Source organism: Lonchura striata, chromosome Z (genome assembly GCF_050655825.1).
Source record: "Lonchura striata isolate lonStrDom1 chromosome Z, ASM5065582v1, whole genome shotgun sequence".
NCBI lineage: Eukaryota > Metazoa > Chordata > Aves > Passeriformes > Estrildidae > Lonchura > Lonchura striata.
In genome coordinates, this window is record NC_140740.1 from 73,176,309 (window position 1) to 73,195,557 (window position 19,249).

Consider the following 19,249-nt stretch of genomic DNA (forward strand, 5'->3'; position numbering starts at 1 on the left):
GCACTGAAGCATGGTAACAAGTCTAGTAGGCACGTTAATGCATTTTTGTTATCTGCCATTTGTAAGCAATATTTGAGGAGGGAGAATGGGCAACATTTAGGAGTCAAATACAGCTATCTTAAAGGCTTTGCTTGTAATGGAGTATTTTTATTTTTGCTTTTATTTTTTCCAAATGAAACCACTGTTAACCTAAAGTTTGGAATAAAAGGATCCACATGCAACTTTGAAAACTGTGAACTGTTTGCCAAGTCATAGATCAAAGGTGCTTGAAAAGATTGATACAATTTTTTTTTTTTTAATAAAAAGTGCACATCTGGCCTGAGAATTGGTCTGCCAAGTTTCAGCCTAATGAACTTTGAAATCAGCCTTCTACCAGCAATTCTCTAGATCCAGATTTCTTATAGAGTATCTGGACAATTTTTATAGCTGAAAGGTACTCTATAATGACTATGTTCTCTGCTGGCAACTAATTGACAGACTCCTGATACATTGTTGTTTCAAGCAAACAAAATTGGTTTTAATTTGTCCCCCATCATTTATCAGCTGGCACGTAAAGCCTGGATGTTAAACTTTTATTGCATCAGAACAAGTTAAAATAGCCCTAAGTCCAGCAGTGGAACACACATCAACAACAAACTTTATGCAGCACAGATCTTCACAATTTTTTTTCTTCCATTTCGTTTGCTCTATTATTCAGACTCAAAGTTGGTTGGAAACCTAAAAGCTTTTGCTGAAGCTGGTGTTTGTTGGAAACACCCTTCTGTTGTGCACTTTCCTGATTGCCAGATGGGAGGAACTCTTGACAGTTTAAAAGTAACAAAAAATCCTTGCTTATGTTCAGCCCAGAGACTCGTAGCCCATAGAGCCAGAAGCTCATGCAGAAAGAAGTATTTCCTGCCATAACTAAAGTAAAAAGCATATTTTACCCAAATGAACCCATTTTAAAAATCCTTAACCATTTGAATCTCCTCTTGAAACTAGGTTTCATTATTGACAATGATAATGACAAAAGGTATGAAAAACGGAAGGCACTAGCTTTGCAAGCTGACCCTTGCAAAAGCCCAACCAGAAAAGAGCATTTAACTTCACAAAATTTCCTTGCCCCCAGGCAGGAGAATATTTATATCTCAAATAATCCTTTTGGCAAATGCCCCTTGTGTGGACCAGCAAAGCTGTTTTTTAAATGCTTTATCTCAGCTTATCTGAACCCTGGCAAACTTCGAGCGAGAAGGTAATTAAGCCTCATCACCATTTGTTTGGATGCAGAGGAGTGATAGCATGTACAGAATCGCTATTATTATGAGGCTAGAAATGTCTTCCTCATGGCTCCTTTGATACTAGAACTCCAGATACTCCTAGCAAGTAATATTTCTGAATTTTTAGAAGTTAAAATCATCCTGGTTCAGTTTAGAGACATTGCTCAAGACAAGATGACAAGCACTTACGACTCTATTTTCCAGATTACCACTGATTTGAAGGACAAGCACCCATCAATTAGACCCCCTGATGGATCCCAAGTGCTGATCTCTGTACCTGGACAGATCAGGACAAACAAAGTGGACCAAGAGATTCCCAAATAATGTTACTGGTAGAGTATCCCCACAATACATGGTCCTTGTGTTGATGGGCAGGATCAATCTCTGGCTGATTCCTTGAGCACATCCACCCTCCTCAGAGCAACAACCCTGTAGTAACTCTCTGAGCTCTCTTGAGAGTTCCACCTTATCCTCTATTGGTAGACCTTACATCTTTGAATTAGAATATAGGCAGTCACAGACAGAAGGACTGGGGTATGAGCTAATCTTGTGTTCTATTAGAAGCAGAGTGAATTGAGCTCATACACTTTGTTTCTGCAAAATATTAAGAGCTTTCTGATGCTGAGTATATGCAAGAAAGAAGCTGTGAAGAAGTACTGTACAGAAAAATAAAGTAAACCATCTTGGTATGTGAAAGGCAAACACACCTTTTGCGTCTTACACCACAGTCTTTGCAATGAGCTGAGATCTAAGTGGGTAACAGACTTTCACACTGGCTCTACTACATATTCTGGCTAGAGACATCTAGCCAGATGGCAGTGGCAGTGGCTCAACCACATGAAATCTCTCTGAAGACAGAATACTCAGGGAACTTCAATCAGATTCCATTTGAAAAATCATCAGCTGCTTTCCCAGTGATCCAGAATTATTCCCCCAAGAGCACAATATGAACTTTGTGAAGTCTCTCTTTTGCAGTGTAGACATTGAAAAAGAAAAGATTCAGTGATACTGCTTGTGCCCTTTATTTTTTGGACCCAAAAGAAGAAAGGAAAATAAAAGGAGGTCTAGGAAAGGTTTCCAAAACCTGATATGGCTATATTGTTCTGACTACAATAAAGAATTTATTATAGTGATTTCCAGACTTTGAAAGGTTTCAACCAAACTGATTCAATTAAACAGATACTGTAACTTAAGCCAACAGCATAATTGTACAAATCATTTTTGTTAACACTTTCTCTTTTCTGAAATTCTGTTGCCCTGATTGAGAATTTAAACACTCCAGTGCTAACATCCACGTTTTAGAATTTTGTTCTAGCACAACAGTGTAATAGCAGGCTATAGTCAGAATAATTCAAGCCCTTTACTTCTCTCTTCATACAGTTAATAAAAATAAAAACATTTTGCTCCTTTTCTCAAAGTTATAAAGTTGTGTGGGCACCAGATGACCAGATGAATGTGAAAAGGAAAAAGAAAATTAGAAGTTATTTGAAAAAGCGTAATAATATAGTATTGCTGCAGGCATGTCCAACTGAAAAGAGCTTATCTATTATTGTCAGACAGTAGCATTTCCTCCTTTATATACTGGTGCTTCCTGTGCTGAAATGGTAAACTCTGTACTTGGCTGTCACTTTGAGTATTGATAACTGTAAGATATTCCTGGGCTTACACCATGTATAAAATTTTCCAACAGATATACAAGCATCACTCACTCAATAGAGTTTACATTTAAATGACAGAGATATACCTACAGATATTGCAGTAAAAATCACAGGAACATGGAGGACCATATCTTTCTATGTATTGAAGAGCATAACCTCCAGTGTCAGTTAAATCTGCATCCCATCAAGCTTGCAAGTATAACAAATATCAATGAAATTTCCTCAAAGAACTTACTGTTACACAACAGTTCAGAGAGGTACATTCTCTGTGGTTCCAATGATAATCTGAAAATCTGCCTACATGATTTTAGCAACATCATGAAAGAGAATGATAACAAAATGAGGACTGTCAAGAGTGGTTATCATTTTCAGAAACACTTATGAACAGGTGTAGCAAGCAGCAATAACATATTCATCAAAGGAAAACAGATCCTATCTTTCAAAGAATATTATATCTGAGTGCACTGAAATCCAGCATCTGCGACAACTGTGACAATAATTTTTCAACTGGTGTTTAACTAGTTCATGTCCACAGAGCACTGTCCTGCTTAAAATCTCTCCATTTAAACATCTACTCAAAATGACTCTTGAGAATAGAAACCAGTATATGAGTGATCTCTCACTTGCACTCCCAGCCCTCACTCACAACTGGGTTATTACCATCCTTTTTGCTGTATTATGCCCAATCCAGATTGGAAGGCACAGCACAGGCCTGACCTTTTTAAAAATTATTTTTAAAGCAACATGCACACTTCTGGCTTTTTATTAGGAACAATTAGATAATTGCATAAACTGACTATTTTGCCTTTTAAAGAATAGCAAAAGATTTCCAGTTGCAAGTATACCATTTGTATGTAGCATTCTCTTACCTCCACTGCTGCTGATACAAGCCTTAATATTTACTGTGAGACTGACTGACAGCAGAAGACATTATTAATGCTTTCCAGGTCTTTATAAGGAATTGCACCAGCCTGCATTGGAGACACAGACCTCCCTTATGTAAAGTGTTAAGGCTCTGGACTTCCTTGCCTCCAGGCTGACTCTACAGAGGTGTTGTCCATCCCCTGCTAGCAAGAATCTCCATAGTTTCCTGGTGTAGAGAGGAAGGAAATAGACTTTCACTGTCTTCTTGCATCACTTTGGGAACCTGGGACAAATGGCACATCTCAGCTTTATCTTCTCTAACCTATAGAGCTCAAAGTCACTCTTCCATGTTTCAGATGTCTTTGAAAAACCTGGTGGGGCAGAAGTGTTTTTCTGCTCTGCAAGGCTACAAATGGCACTGGCCATACCTGCTTCAGAAAATTCCACATTGTGTCTATAAAATGAGCATCTCTGAAGATGAACTCCCCATAAATATCTGGAAAATGTCACCATCAACTTACAGTTAAGTCAAGATGTGAACTTTGGCTGACCTATTTGTGTAGTTCTCTCTAATCCCTCACTTCCTCAGAAAACTGGGTGAATGGTCTGAGAAACCCATGGACCTCTCTGTAAATCATAAATCCATAGGGTTTTTAATTTGGAGGATTTGAGGAACAGGTTTCAGGAAGTAGTAAGGAATAATGATGCTCTGGGGTATTTTATAATTTTCCATTCCAAGAGTTTATACATGTTGTCTGTGACTTCCCCACGTGATTTGAAGGAAGAAACTGAACTATCTCAATATTTAATTTTTGAGTGATATTAATCAAAATTGTATATTTAATGACAGTGCTCCATAATGTGAGAATTGTCATATCTCCAATAAAGAAATAAATAACCCAATTTAGTTATGGTCTGGAAGAAATATTTTATTGACAGTAGCATTATTATACTATTTCATTTTGTCTTCTGACGTATTATTTTCTTTCAAGATGCAAATGGCTGGCCTGATTCAGAGTGTGTGGGAAATTCAGAAAGATATGCCAGGGTATATGTAAGGGTGTATGCTGTGACATCATCAGAAATGTTCATACATTTAGTTCATCATTTTCTGTTGGTTGCTACTGTCCCAGGACTCCAGGGACTCTGGTTATTAAAGCACTCAACTAAAGAGCTTTGAAGGTCAGTTAATGTGCTGTGGCACTTCTGGGCATGTATTTGATGAAAAAGATGGTGAGACCATGCCTTTTTAAAAGTTATTCAGACAAGAAGAGAGGGACAGTACAGCGAGTCTGAGGTGGCTTTAAATTAACAGGTTTGAAGTTCATAATAGCCTTGTTCTGGCAGCTCAGAGCTCAGTGCATATTAGTGTATTCTGCAAAAGTGCAATCAAGACGCATATTAGTAATCTGAAATTGTATTCACTTTCCAAACATATCTCTGAATTATTTGCATCTGATTCAGTCTGATTTTTTAATCTGATGCTTGCTAAGACAGCAGGGTCCTTCAGTGCAATGGCTACACCATGGAAGGACTTCTTCCTTCAGCATTCACAGCATATTGGAAAGGATCTGCTGCAAAGTTTCATCCCTGCACCAGGGTAGGATTATTTCTGAGGAGCAGCAGCTGGGATGTCCTGCCAAAATTGTACATCTGTGGAGCTAGAATTGTCTGGGACCTCCTTTAGAGCTCAGGAGAGGGTTACACATACAATAAATGATGTGGAGAATAACAGATAGATGACAACTGACTACAGAAACACAAAGGGATGTACTAAAGGACTATTTATCATGCTTGTCATTTTATGAGGCTATAACAAAGAGAGATAGATTTAAGATTCAGTTGGGAAAATCTGTCATTATTACTGGCCAGCATCTACAAATCTCAATGGCTAGTGTTAAGCTCCTAAATCTACTTTCAAGTATTTAAAGAAAAATTGTTCAGGTTTTCAGAGGTGGTGAAAAGTTGCCTTCCCAGTCCTCCTTTCCTGCTGCAGAAAGCACAAATCCCCCTAATGAGAAAACTTTCAAACCCATTAAAATTTTAGTCTCCTACAGACATTTCTCCCCTTTACTCTGGTAATGTGCTTCTTGTTCTGTCAACATTGTCTCATTAAAGGAATTGGAGTCCTTTTTAAATACATGGGCCAAATATTTTCTTGGACGGCTCTCACTTGCTTCTGCAGTGTGCTCTGAAGCAGGAGCATCAGTACGTGGTGACATGACCATCTCTGCTCTGCTGTTAAATTGTAGTGTGAGGCACTAAAACTAAGAGCTGTAAAACTCACAGCTTTATAAAGTCATATACTGCAACCATGTGTGTACAATCAATATGTGCTGCCAGATTGTTAGGAATACTAAGTAAGTGCAAAAGAACATTGGATTCTGGACCCAGTTAGGAGGTAAGATCTATGGGTGTATGAATTAAAAAGAAATTATGAGGTTAAAAAATCCCCACAAAAGTAGATCCGGTGTTTTTGTCTTTTGTAAACACTGCTGGATGCCTTGGCCCAATGATATTGAGCTGGTAGGCCTCTGAATAAAGAGCTGCCCCTTTTTTGCAAAAAGTGAATAGATCTTCTCAGACTGCATCCTGCAGAGGTGACATGGCAACCTGTTGGGCATGTGCTTGAACATGAGGTAAAACCACTTTATTGAAAGACCACCCACATTGTTCTGTCAATACACAGCCTGAATCCAGATTATGTGTGGAGAAGTTTGCACCACCATCTAGTAAAAGTGATGAAGTTTATTCATTGCAGAGGCTATGAGAGAGAGTTATTGCCAGAGCTGGTAAGCAAGAGGGCACAGCTTTCCTCTGCTGCTGTGGACAGTCCCACTCCAACGAATAATACTTCTACCCTTTCAGTTTCTGCTAACCCTTAGAAAGGCACCCACCTGTACCTGATGGCCTTTCGGTGTAGGTGACAAGGGTTCTTGTGGTGCTCCCTTTCCTCTGCTTGTGTTTGCCTGTACCTGAGACATCACACCCCTCATTCAAGTCCTTGGTGATACTTAGGAAATGGCAAAGCCCACTTGCCTTTCTCACCCTGAGGCTGAAGTCCAAACCCTGTGTCTCACCTCTGCCTGTTGTGCAGGCTGCCCTGGGGTGGGTGGAAGCAGCTCTTGGGAAGGCCCTGTGGCATGGGAGATGGTCATGGGTTGGGGTCTCAGGCAAGAACTCAAGACAAGACCCAGACTGCACAGTCATGGTGATTGCTGGAAAACCTGCCTAAAGAAAACCTTTACAAACAACTCTCTTCTCCAGTGTAAATCCAGTTGCTTTCAACTTTCCAAGTTGCCTGCACGTGATGCCTGATCTTCCTTCATGCTATTTTAAATGTTCTCCACAGCCACTGGCCTGCTGGGATCAGAGGTGAAGTACCACTTCCCAAATGCAGTAGGAGCTGGGAGTCCTGGGGAGGTGATCCTTTCCTCCCTGGATCCCTCATTTGCACTTCTCAACAGCATGTGCATCACCTTGCTGCCTCTGCTCTTCCTTTGGCAGAGGACCTGCACGAGAGTGCACCCTGCACTCTGAGCTGCACCCTGCTGGCAATGTGCATATGTGGAGAAAATGCTGGATATTGGTATCTCATTAAATTGGGGTTAAATTCCTTGTTCTGCTTCCCACAGGACTCTGGATAGAAACAGTCTGAAAGCTCTTATGAGCTTGAAGATACACATATATGCTAAGCAAAATGTCTGGCTAAGGACTTCTGGATCACCAGGAAGCTACCAGCCACTTTGGGGGCTGAAATTCCATTTTAAATACCAGTTTTTAAGGCTGTGTTTCAGCTCCTTTTACTAGGACAATTGCAGCAACAGTTGTAAAATGCTCAGATGCTCTGTAATGACAGCCACATAAATAGCGAAGTCTAGCCTTTTCTAGGAAGCTTTCTTAGAAAAAATTCAACAAGCTGAGTTTCCTTGGTTTTAAAGGGCCAGTTTGCATGAAGAGTTATACCAAACTGCAGTGAGGCTCCAGATCCCAAACTTATCATGCTTCTGCAGGTCTCGTGCCCAAAACAAATGAACCATACAATGGACAAGGTGTGTTGTCTCCAGCCATCTGACTGTCTATCACCTCTACCAGAAGCAGACATAGAAGAGAAGTGCTTCTGTGCCAAGGGATTTGCTACCTCACCTATTGGGATTTATTCCATAATCTGCTGGCAGAAACAAGTCTGTCTGTGCAGGGTGCAATAGCCTGCCTCTGTCGGCAGCTGCTGCCAGGAGCCAAGGATGATGATCAAAGCAACCTGTGTGAACTCAAGCACTGCACACCTGCCCACGAAAAAGCTGTATGTACTGGCTGCGTGCCTTGAGTGATTCCTGACTTTCAGGGAATTTTCTCTGTGGATCTGATGTTTACCACTTAGTGACAGGTACAAGGAATATATTTTTGATAAATATGGAGTGTTGCAATGACTTTATTTAATAGAACAACTGTAGAAACAATTTTGCTTGTAGAATCAAACCATAGTTTGTTATTTATAATCACATTTTTATTAAAGAAACAATTTTCTAGTTTTAGAATCCCATTCTCTTTAGCTGTTCACTTTACTAGTAACTGATTTTAATAAGGGCGCTATAAAAAGAAAATTGTGATTAGAGAGATTAACATAGACACAGGAAAGAAAGGAAAACATATACCTACTTCAGTCTCAAAGTATTGAATGTATTATTTTAAGCAACATATTTATATTTATAAATATATTTATTTATAAAAACATGTTTATATATATATTTTATTTATATTTAACTATTTTAAGCAACTATATTAAGCAACTACAAGCGGAAGGACAAGCAAATGTTTATTGCTTCTATCAGCACTAATGCAGAGTCTCTTTGGTTATTTCTTTAATACAAACAGTTTCCTGGTAGATCCAAGATGTGAGGCCTTTCTGTAATGACTTGGCAAGAGAAAGGGTCCAGAACTTCTCTGCAAACACAATTAAGCTGCCAAGACAAGTCCTGTATTTGAATTAAAACTATAAATCTTTCATCTGCACCTACTCTACATCAAATAGCAGGAAAAGAGGCCCTCCCATCTAACAGTCTTAATTACCAGAGCATTGCAGCCTTTGAGCATGACAGACCCAATGATAGCTGACCTTGTGCTCCAGCCCCAGAGTGGGATCAGTGTGATGAATGGGAAATTCTGTTTGAAATATCACAGCAAAGGCAACAGCCTCAGATGGCAAATTAAGTGCCTAGCACACTGTTCAGGCTACACAAATATATAATAATACCCTTTGCTTTGATCTGTTTATACTGGAATGAGCAGTATGTTGAAGGCTTCAGTGTAAACACATCAAACTTTGTCTAGTAATGACCAGCCCTTGACACCTTTCCCACACAAATGCATGGTGGGATGATGGCTTTTCCCTTCTCAAATGCTGCTTATAGTACTGTTGTCCTTGGAGCAGGAGATAGAGGCACTGTGGGTTTGTTACGGTTGTCTCTAATGCTCCCATATAATTGCCCATGGCTGGTAGTAAGTAAAATAACAGTGGGCGTCCAGGGAGAACAGGACTTACGAGGCTTCATTTTCATTTTCAAAGTATTCAGGTAGCAGGTGAATCAAATATGTGGCAGTTGTTTGGTTGTCTTAGAGCAACTGTTCCCACACTGTGCGGTGTGGGTATTGAGCAGCCCTCAAGATCCTCAGTACTGTTTTCAATTCTGAATGGTTTTTTGGTCAAGTGTTGCAACAAGGAAGAATGGTGGCCCATGAACAATGCTTACAATATTTTATTGGCCCAAAACTAGGCAAATGAATTTTCTGGTGTTGTCTCTGAAACAACTTCTTAGGATATGTTGCCCCACTTTCTGGTGTACTGATGTTTCTGAGATATTTCTCAAACTATTTATTTCTAACTGCTATATTAACTGTTAAGCATTTCCTTTCTGGTCTTACTTCTATTTCATATCTTAAGGTTCCACAGCATGTTCCTTCCACTAAGGGATCTTGCTGGTGCATTTATCAATTCTATCATGCAGAAGATACCTTGTGTGACTAGCAGTATCAGTTATGAAGGAGAAGAGCTCATATGAGGTATAGTATTTCAAATATATAGTATAAAAGGTTTTAATTGAAAAGATAAGAATACCTCTTATTTTTTCCTTTTGCTTTCATGAATTTGTATGTTTAAGATGGTAAAGCTACAAAAAAAATCTGCTTGTGAAAAAGTTTTGTAGCAGATGTTTTACATGGGTAGGGAATTCTTCAAACAATATTTTCCAGAGGAAAGGTCAAAATGTGGAACTAAAAATTTTTTTAGTACACAATATGTTTATGCATGTAAATAATCTATGCTTACAATCTTATTGTATTAGGTATGATAGAATACATTGTCTTGTACCATATAAATATGTATGTGTATATTTATGCATATATGTGTTTTTCTTTTTTCATTTGTATTTGTTACGTTTCACAAAGAAATCTGTCTGCATTTAGTCTTATGCATGGTACTTACTGTGCTTGATACAAAAGCATTTGAAATTCATAACAAAAGCACACTAAACCAACCAGGAAAAGAAAGAATACAAACCCTGTAGAAAATTTATTGGAGGCATATTTTGAGTCTGCAGACCTGTCAGATTATGCCCACAGGCATTACCCCCATGTAAAAGGGAACTATCCAGCATAAAAGCAGACAGGAACAACAACAAAAAAAGGTGACAGTGAAGTTTGTGCTGTCAGATCTGCATCCTTCACATATTTCACAGAAGATATTCTCTTCACCTGTTATGAGTTTAGGCAGTGGTGGGTAGAGGGTTGTTGGCTGCTCCGGGGATATCCTGGGGGAGGCATCTCCTGATGGATGCTGCATATCTACAGCCAGAGGTTAAAAGTGCAGGAGAGACTGTGAGAATCAAAGGATATAGCCAGGCCTATTTGCTTTGAGGAAAAATGATGTGACTGTTTTAGGGTTTCCCTTCCAGTGCAATTAGTGGAGCTGCTTCATTAGCAGAAGTATGTGGTGGGAATACAACAACCCTGGTGGGAACACAGCCTTCCTGAATGCCTGGGAGGCCTGCCACTAGCTTTATCACAGCCTGAATTTCACCTCAGGAGCTTGTAATCTCTTGATACAGAACATGAATAATAAGGATGGGAACGGAATACACATAATGACATATTGCCGAAAAGGGGCAGAATTCTATTAAAAGCAATCCACTTTTGGCAGGAGAAGAGTTACCATGGAATTTAAAACAGGAAGTTGTGTAATTAACTGCACATTTCAGAGCAATATTACACTAAATATAATAAAATACAGCATGAAATAAGTGGCCCAGATTTTCAGAATATAAATGGGTAGAAACCAAATTTGCTCTATAGCCTCAGGGGAAAAAGGTACCTTCATATTATCTCAAATGACTGCTGTATGCTTTGTCCATGCAGCATTTGCAGAAAATAAAAGTTGCCCTGCTAGGTGCAGCTTCACTTTCATCGGTACTGTGAAGGACATATTTTATTTTGTCTTTTTTTAGGCAAATCTAAGTATTTTAGATTTAAGGACTGACACAGAAGAGTAACTCTAAAAACATCTGACAAAAACATCCTCAGAGAGAATGAGCATGACTCTGACACTATTTATACATGATCTATCATCTCTCAAGCTTTGTGCATGGATGTGTTTTTGCTTGCACATCCTGTCCACACTGCTTTTATACAGAGTTAGCAGGGTCTACATGTTGTGCATGAACATGATCAACATTTAGTTTTTATATGTTAAATAAAATAAATCTCTTGTGTACATGAAGAGTTACTACATTGAAATGGAACTGTCTGTGGAGAACATCCCCAAAATTGTGTGCACTCAGTTATGAAGAGAGTTGAGGTGCCACAGTCAGCCCCTGTGGAACTTTTGTGCATTATATTTACCCAGGACTGCTTTGATGGAAGGTGCACTTGGAATATTTCTAGGCATATGAATATGCATATGTCTGCATTTGCAAATATTTGGACCATAGATATAAATAATCTTGCATTATGTACATTTTGTAAGAATGAAACTTCCTTTATGTTGGAGAACATAAAGGAAATTCCTCTCCCAACTGTATCACTGAACTTCCTTATGTGCTTTGCACAGTATACAGAATTCTTTCACACAGATTGCTGGTGAGCTGCCATCCTTGCTTTATGTTTGCCTGAGGGAAAAATTATTCTTAAAGCTGTAATTATGAGAGGTTATAATTGCTCCACAGGGTATGAAAAATTGCAGTGGTGAGGCTGGGCACTGAAAAGTTACAGAGAGGATGTAGATAAGGAAATCTGAGAGGACTGCACAGGGAAGGATTGGTACTTATGAAAGAGCAGGCTTTGCTGTTACTTGAGTACAATATGCAGTCCTCTTTAGTTTCCATGTGAAAGGATACTAGTAAAAATGAAACTGGAGAAGGCATGATTTGCTTGTTATTTAGCCCCCCCTACACAAACTTGTATATCCTAGGTGTTTGAACAGAGATTCTGAGCCAGTCACCCCTCCCTGGAGAGCATGAGAGGAGCAGGAGGCTGTGCTCAAAGGACAGCAAACTCTGGGTCCCCTCTCCCCCCCTTCCCAGAGCAGCTGGCCAGTCTGCAGGATCAGCTCTGCCCACTGTGGCACCCATGTGCATGGCACTTGGCACAGGTTGTAGGCTTGTGCTAATCCAGCTTGCATGGGCTGAAATGTTGAGGGTTTGTTTAATGGTATGAGCTTGTTGTTTGGCCACAAAAAGAGTGGCCAGTAACTTCCAGCTGCTGCAGGGAGTGGCAACCAGCAGGCAGAAATGTGAGCAGAGGTCAGGTTGTAAAAAGATGTGAGACTACAGATGGGATGTACAGCCCTGAGGAATTTAAAGCTCTTGAAAAACATTTGTTAAAATAACATATCATAAGGCCCAGATGTCACAAGGCTAATGTTTAGGCTGCTTAAAAAATCTTCTAAAGGCAGGAAGAGAATACTCTGACTTCTGTGAACAGCCAATACACAGCACTTAGACCTAGTCATTGGCAGTTATGGCAGACAGAGCATGAACTCCAGAAAAAAGGGAGTCTGGCCTATGATAAAATGTTCTATCCTTCTATCCCCTAGGAGTAAATGACTAGAACAAATGCAAAAGGATAATGATTTTCACAAAGCTCCAAGCAAATTCTTTTAGGGGTAGGTAGTGGGAGAGAGCGGTGTTAAAAAATAAATTTTTCTTACTTATCTTTTTCTTGAAAGTAGCTATGTCTGAAATTTGAAACCCAGACACACAAGGATATTACTGTGATGTTCCCTTTTGCAACAGAAGGTTTAAGCCTTATAGAGATAGGATTGTGTGCATACAGTATCCAGCCTGTTCTCTATGCTCAAGAGATACACTTTGGCTGCACAATAGAAAAACAGTCAGGCTGTACAAGAAGACTTTTTAAATTTCACTGAACACTGTATACTGTTGCTTTCAGTGTCCTGGGTAGAGTTTTTATCTGAGTTACATACTTAGTGAAGCACAGTTTGTTTAATCACTTGTGTTTCACTCTGATTGTAGTGGAATAGGCAGTGGACGGCCAGCAGCTTTGCTCTCCTGTTCTCCTGGGGTCACATTCTTCTCCTGGCTCCTGAAATCACAGCTGGTAAGGACTGAGACTGAGCAGGAAATTGTGAATTCAGCAATGAAAGCTCTTTGACTGCAAGCATTTCTTGGGTTTTTCTTTGACTCCTGCTGGAGTTCATGTGTTCAAAGGGATAGTGTCTGTAAATTAGAAAATGGGTAAGGCTCATTCACTTATACCTAATCACTCCAGTTTCTTCAGCCACAACAAGCAACTGCAGAAACCATGCTGGCTGACAGAAAACTTGGTGAGTGAAGGGAAAATGAAAAGTCACCTGGATTTCTATTAAAAAAAGATGAGTTACACCAGCAGCCTGCTTTGGCTCTGTTCTCAGTGAGACCCATCTGTTCTGAGGAAGCTGAGAACATTTCAAATAAACGCATTTGTAATTTCAAAAACTCCTTTACACTTTTAGGGCAAAATATCAGATCTTACTTCAACAGATCTCTGTCTCCAGAGTCAGAACTTGAGTCTACCTAAAGGACATTAGTCATCTCATAACAAATTCCCATAACTCAGCAATTTCCACACAAAACAATTGACTAGAAACAATTGGATCCAGGTGGAATGGGCAGACCACTTGTTATTTCCCTCTTCTATTACTTTTAACTTATTGAATCTTTCTAGAAGATAAAATATTGTTTGGTACCTAAGCAAACTTTTAGCTACAGCTGGTAGTTAGATTTGGAAATAGATGATATCTGATATGGTCCACATTTCAGGTGGCAGTGCCTGAAAACTGATCAAAGAGACAGGGGTTTGTGTTCTGATGTCGTGCTAACATCATTTATGGTGTTGTATTTCTAACAGCAACTGGATCTTGGATGCCATTTAAGCAGTTATATTCTATCTAGTCATAATCATAGTCTAGACTACTAGATAGTCATAGTCTATCTAGTATATCTAGTTATAGTCTATCTAGTCAGAGCATGACTCATGACAGTATGCCAAGAAATATTTCTGTTTAGTTTGCAAGAGTAAGTTCAGTAGAAGGTTGCCCCAAGGTTTTCCATTAGGACATAAAGTGTAATGTCTTATTTTTCATTTACATCCATTTTCTTCCTTAAGAAAAGAAGAAAGGAAATAGTAGGAAAAAGTAGTAAACAAGATAAAGTATTTTATAAAAAGAGAAAGGTGAGAAAATTAGAAATTACTAAATGTGTTGACAGGCCATTCCCCCCAGAGTCTCAGAATGGCATCACTGGAGCTGATTCCATGCTGACACTACTGAGGGCTACAACAGTGAAACTCTACAGCTGAACCGTCAGTATGGGAAACAGCATTTAACAGTGCAGAAATTGAAACAGATGAGCTAAAGAAAGCTGAAATGCTTTTGGTAAAAACACTAGGTGTAGGCACATGAATGAGTCATTGCAGGGTGAATGAGAAGGTGCACTTCCAACACATCTACTGACTATCTGTAATTGCTTGTGTTACTAGCTCTTACTCTTCATACACAAGGGAGGGATGCTGTTCTTCTACTGAAAGATACAACCTTCAATTATGACTTTCTCTGTGAGTAAACCCCCCACACTGGCAGTTAGTGAGGATTGTTCTGATGTTTTGTTCATGCAGTCTCTTTTTACCCCACAATTTGTTCAAATGTCACATAAAAAACCCCACAAACCACATATTCTGTGTGCTGATATTCTAGATATTCTTGTCTCATGTGCTGATATTCTAGACATTCTAGATATTCTAAATATTCTTGTCTTGAATACTGCAAAGTTACAGTACACATCATCTTCTGCCCTCTCAAGCTGTTCTGAATGGACTAATCCATTAACAGTTTATTAACAGAGTAGTGAATTCCTAGGGGTGCTCATTAAAGCAGATACTTCATAAATAGTGTCCCACTAGGCACCACAAGGCACAGACCATTTCCCACAAATTTATTTCAGCTTCCCCAGGGGACAGAAGCTATTGTCTTTTGAACAGAAAAACATTCTTTCTCAACAGGTAAAGGGCTTCCATGGTCTGTGAAAGAGAACAAGGTGAGAGCCTCTTAGGCTTCATCCTTTGTCTTTCTGCTAAGTGATGCTGGCTGGCAGGGCAGCAGCATGAGAGCAAGCTCCTGTCACAAGAGAGCATGCAGCTTCTGTATGTTCCCATGTTTTTTCACTGATACAAGATTTGTTCAATTTTTTTTCCATCTGGCGTTCTCTCAGAGATATGTTTACAGATGACCGTATTACATCAACACAGAAGACTTGAAATGGACTGATGTGAAACCCAAAAATTGGTAGTGAGGAACTTTGATCCAGAAATATGTCATGTACTAGTCTCCCTCCTCAACGTGCATTATAAAAGCTGAGCAGGTCCTAGAAACAGCATCAGTCATGAGACAGCAGATTATTTTTTCTTTAAGTAGAGAACAATGATTAAAGTGAGAAGCATCTTGCTAAAAGATTAAACATTGTTCTTGGCAAACAATCTGTTCCTCTATGTACTGTCAGCCCAGTCATGAGATCTTTATCTTGGGCCCTGCCCAAGTCACTCCTGAAAACCCATCTCAGGACTGTACAATTATCTGCACATTAATACTGTGAAATCCCAAAGAAAATTACTATGAGCTTCTCAAAATGCACCCATTCTGCTTTTCAGAGAGTGACAGGATCTCTGTTCCATTGACAAGATTCTCTTTTCCAAGAAGTCAGGATCTGGAAGTTTTGGAGAGTACAAAGTATGAACTGCTCACTGTAGCCCTGAACTTAAACACTGTCATTGGTCCATAAACCTATCTGAAGCATCAAACTTCTCAAATTCAAGTCTAAGTTTCTTGTGGCTTGACCCCTTTGTAAGCTACCTCAATTGAGATAGATAATGTATCTACAGTGACTCCTTGTCAGTTTAGAAAAGGTTTCCTTTTCCTTCTGAACAAAAGTCAATTCTCATTTTATAATGTTGCATTGCTGAAAAAATGAACTTTCTGGGAAGTGCTTTATATTTCAGGTGAAGATGTCAGGCTCATTTTCAATTCTTCCAAGTCTGTGAATCTGTCTCGTTTAGTCCTACCTCTTAATGAGAAGACCTCTGAGGAGCTGAGCCTCTGGCTCAGGACATCCAACCTCCCCAGCTTGTTATTGCACCAAAACTCTGTGAAGACTGCACTGCACCCTGTTTTCCATTGCAGGAGGACAGAGCTTTTGGCTTAACTACTGCTTTCAGGAAAGTCTTTCAGCACCAACTATATTAATGTATCTGTGACAGCACTCATGAAGTTGTAGAATATGCTGCAAGGACAAAAGGGTATTTTAAAAAAAGTACTAAATTCCCACCTGAAATGTGAAGTAACTTCAGTATCACACTGAGATTTATGGCTGCTAAAAAAAGCTGTAAAATTTAAGCTACAGTTCCTGTTTCTCCTGCTCTGGTATTGTTGTGTCAGGAACTGCTTAACAGAATAAAATACAGAACTTAAAATTCACATTTCATATAAAACTATACCATTACTTATAATTCAATATATTGTCTTACCTGAGTATGAAGGAACAGGTATCTAGTCCAAGAAAGTATCTTCTAAGCCTATGGAAAGATAGGATTACAGGCATGGATGAGCTATTTGCCAAGAAGCAGCATCTTTTAAAGTGATGGATGGTAGGATTCAAAAAAGGCATACATATGGATTAAGGTGCTATATTTTTTCCACATGAACTGTAAAGAAACATTGTTGTTCTTCATATTTTGAAAGATATTGACTTTTTGCAGGAGTCTGAACCTGAGATTTAGGAACATGTGATCATTATGGGTCTCACAGTGATCTATCACAAGCTCTCTTGACTGAGAAAAAATCCTGCTATCAACTTGAGCAATTCACTTTGGACTAACTAAAATTCCCACTACAAATTCCACTACTGCAGGTAGAAGTCCTGGATAGCCTCTTTTCATATCAGCATGATAGCATATCACATGCAGCATGATTGAAGAGAACTTAATAAAAATCAATGTATGAGTCACTACATGAGGTGAAGAGACCTGATTTTAGTGTGTTGTTTTCCTGTTTTTTGGGTTTTTTTTAAATTTTGTTTCTTTGTGGGTTTTTTGTGTTGTGGCTTTTTTTTTTTTTTTTTTTTCGTTACTTGGTTGTTTTTGCTGTAAAATCTAGATTTCATTATGGACAGTGAATAAAATTTCAAAGTGGCTCAGACACCAATTCTCAGCTTTATAACAATGTACCAAACCAACAAATAGTAGTGGTAGTTTGAAAAAAACCCAAAAAGTACCTTAATAATCTTGGAATTTGAAATAATTTGGTTCTTTTTAACCCAAATCATCAAAGCTTGAGTCAACAAATGGCAGATGTTAAAAATCAGCAAAGTCTTTGGATGCAGTAAACCTGTAAATGATATGATTAAAGACATATCAGATTACAACACAGGGAAGAAAAAGTTACCTGCATTCAGGAAATGTTTATTCAGATTCAGAAACAGTGCCACAAACTTTAAAATATATAGCTCATTTCATACCACAACTACTGGTTATGACAGCAAATGTCAACACATAAAACAATGAAAAAGAAGTGGTAAAATTTTTTTAAAATACCAGTTTCATCTCTTCAGGAAATTTCAGTCTCATTTTGAAATAGTGAGTAAAAAGTGAAAACTTTTTATCTGAACTTACCTGAATTTCATCTCAACTTTCTGGCCTCATTGAAAGAACACTCTGTGAAATGGTCACCCACTACAATTAATTGTTTGAACACAAACAGAAATCTGAAACACTGAAATAGTGAATAGGAACTGAGATGGCTGGTTCTCTTATGAGTCTAAAAAAGCCAGGGATCATAGTCATTTCCTTGGTCAAACCCAGAAGCTGCAAAGTTTCCATAGACGTCTCTAGATGCCCATCTCCTTTATAGCAAGGACATGTGCTGCTGACAGCAGTCTGTTTCTAAGCAAACTGCAACCAACATCTTTGAGGGATATCTTGTACCTGAAGAAATGGAGAACAATTTGTTATGCATAAATACTTGGTCCTGAGCAGATTCTTTCACTCAGAGATCTCTTTTACTCCAGATGGAGAGCAGAATCTGAAGCTTGAAGTGTGAAAAAAAGGGGTCAAATTTAATCATAGAGGAGCTTCATCTGTCTTAGGGTTTTCTCAGAAAACAGTGACTAATTCATGTGAATATCAATACACCGATTTTCTACTTCCATCCATTTTATAACCAACTTGTTTGACAAACTAATCTAACACAGATTTTATATACAGGAAATTCTTTTCATTTACACTAGATTAGTAAGAATGCAAGACAATATAAAGCATGACACAATGTTTTTTATAGTAGTTCTTACAAGTTCTCTTGATTTTAATGAAATTCTAGTAGGGCCATGTATTTGATATGTAGATGGCATGGAGGTATTGAGGGAGCTTACTAGTCACACTGACTGACCCAGAGAGGATTGAAAAAACTCAATAAATCTAGAAAAGCAGGAAGTGACAGAGAAATGATGACTAACCTGGTCAAGGTCCTCACCGTTCTAAGTTCACTTTCCTTTTATTTTTAACATCTGAAAACTCATCAGTCACAGGCATTACTTCTAATTTTGTACATTAAAAAGCTTGCAAGACATTGAATATCAATTAAAATTATGTGGAGGTGTAAGAGCTTTGTTTGTTGCTTCAATTTGAGTACTTCAGTTCAAATAAACTACAAAATGTACCTGGTTAATTTGCATATTATTTATATCACAGTGATGTAAGGATCTTGACTCAGTGTTAACAGAAGCTGTCATATGCTTTTGTCAAACAAGCATTTATCCAAACGACTGTAAGTATAAATTAGGAGCATAGTGCATTTTTCATATTTTGATATATTTTGTTTCTTTTGCAGTCAACTGTTCATACATACAGTTTGTATAAAAAGAGAACAATTTCCCAGAA